Raw genomic sequence first — 2,500 nt, forward strand, 5'->3', positions numbered from 1 at the left:
CTATCCCTCATCAAACCTCTGAGAATTCACACCCCCTTAAAGAGCATTTGAGATTTTACAGGTTTGCTACCAGTAGCCGTTAAAGTGTCTGAAATGGGGACACTTTTTTCAAACGGTCACAAAATCTTCTCTACTTCGAGTTTTTAGCTGAATTTTTTTGTGCATGCCAACAAAAATAGAAGGATCATGCCTACAAAATTTGGGGCCAAAAATCCTTATAAAAAAATTTTAAAAAATCCCGAACCGCAAAAAGTTTCGAAAATCGTGAAAAATAGAAAACGAGTCATCTTCCAACGAAACTTCACGTGAAGGCTTAGGGGACCATTGTATGAATTTACAAGCCATAAAAATGGCATTGGCACGGCAGAAATTTGAAGATGTGCCTAAACCCACCAGGGCCCAGCGTGTGCCGATGGTGCTCGAGGCAACCGCCCGCACCAGGGCCCAGCGTGTGCCGATGGTGCCCGAGGCAAGCGCCCGCACCAGGGCCCAGCGTGTGCCGATGGTGGTCGAGGCAACCGCCCGCACCAGGGCCGATAGTGTGCCGATGGTGCTCGAGGCAACCTGTCGCACCAGGGCCCAGCGTGTGCCGATGGTGATCGAGGCAACCTGCCGCACCAGGGCCCAGCGTGTGCCGATGGTGGTCGAGGCAAGCGCCCGCACCAGCGCCCAGCGTGTGCCGATGGTGCTCGAGGCAACCGACCGCACCAGGGCCCAGCGTGTGCCGATGGTGCTCGAGGCAACCTGCCGCACCAGGGCCCAGCGTGTGCCGATGGTGCTCGAGGCAACCTGCCGCACCAGGGCCCAGCGTGTGCCGATGGTGGTCGAGGCAAGCGCCCGCACCAGGGCCCAGCGTGTGCCGATGGTGGTCGAGGCAACCGCCCGCACCAGGGCCCAGCGTGTGCCGATGGTGCTCGAGGCAACCTGCCGCACCAGGGCCGAGCGTGTGCCGATGGTGGTCGAGGCAAGCGCCCGCACCAGGGCCCAGCGTGTGCCGATGGTGGTCGAGGCAACCTGCCGCACCAGGGCCGAGCGTGTGCCGATGGTGGTCGAGGCAAGCGCCCGCACCAGGGCCCAGCGTGTGCCGATGGTGGTCGAGGCAACCTGCCGCACCAGGGCCCAGCGTGTGCCGATGGTGCTCGAGGCAACCGACCGCACCAGGGCCGAGCGTGTGCCGATGGTGCTCGAGGCAAGCGCCCGCACCAGGGCCCAGCGTGTGCCGATGGTGCTCGAGGCAACCGACCGCACCAGGGCCGAGCGTGTGCCGATGGTGGTCGAGGCAAGCGCCCTCACCAGGGCCCAGCGTGTGCCGATGGTGGTCGAGGCAACCTGCCGCACCAGGGCCCAGCGTGTGCCGATGGTGCTCGAGGCAACCGACCGCACCAGGGCCGAGCGTGTGCCGATGGTGCTCGAGGCAAGCGCCCGCACCAGGGCCCAGCGTGTGCCGATGGTGGTCGAGGCAACCTGCCGCACCAGGGCCCAGCGTGTGCCGATGGTGCTCGAGGCAACCTGCCGCACCAGGGCCCAGCGTGTGCCGATGGTGGTCGAGGCAAGCGCCCGCACCAGGGCCCAGCGTGTGCCGATGGTGGTCGAGGCAACCGCCCGCACCAGGGCCCAGCGTGTGCCGATGGTGGTCGAGGCAACCTGCCGCACCAGGGCCCAGCGTGTGCCGATGGTGCTCGAGGCAACCGACCGCACCAGGGCGGAGCGTGTGCCGATGGTGGTCGAGGCAAGCGCCCGCACCAGGGCCCAGCGTGTGCCGATGGTGGTCGAGGCTGCCGATGGTGGTCGAGGCAAGCTGCCGCACCAGGGCCCAGCGTGTGCCGATGGTGGTCGAGGCAACCGCCCGCACCAGGGCCCAGCGTGTGCCGATGGTGATCGAGGCAACCTGCCGCACCAGGGCCCAGCGTGTGCCGATGGTGGTCGAGGCAAGCGCCCGCACCAGGGCCCAGCGTGTGCCGATGGTGGTCGAGGCAACCGACCGCACCAGGGCCCAGCGTGTGCCGATGGTGCTCGAGGCAACCTGCCGCACCAGGGCCCAGCGTGTGCCGATGGTGGTCGAGGCAACCTGCCGCACCAGGGCCCAGCGTGTGCCGATGGTGGTCGAGGCAACCTGCCGCACCAGGGCCCAGCGTGTGCCGATGGTGCTCGAGGCAACCGACCGCACCAGGGCCGAGCGTGTGCCGATGGTGGTCGAGGCAAGCGCCCGCACCAGGGCCCAGCGTGTGCCGATGGTGGTCGAGGCAACCGCCCGGACCAGGGCCCAGCGTGTGCCGATGGTGGTCGAGGCAACCGCCCGCACCAGGGCCCAGCGTGTGCCGATGGTGCTCGAGGCAACCGACCGCACCAGGGCCCAGCGTGTGCCGATGGTGGTCGAGGCAAGCGCCCGCACCAGGGCCCAGCGTGTGCCGATGGTGCTCGAGGCAACCGACCGCACCAGGGCCGAGCGTGTGCCGATGGTGCTCGAGGCAAGCTGCCGCACCAGGGCCCAGCGTGTGCC

This window comes from Durio zibethinus, unplaced genomic scaffold (genome assembly GCF_047325235.1).
Source record: "Durio zibethinus cultivar Kanyao isolate XHJ-2024 unplaced genomic scaffold, ASM4732523v1 HiC_scaffold_404, whole genome shotgun sequence".
Taxonomy (NCBI): Eukaryota; Viridiplantae; Streptophyta; class Magnoliopsida; order Malvales; family Malvaceae; genus Durio; species Durio zibethinus.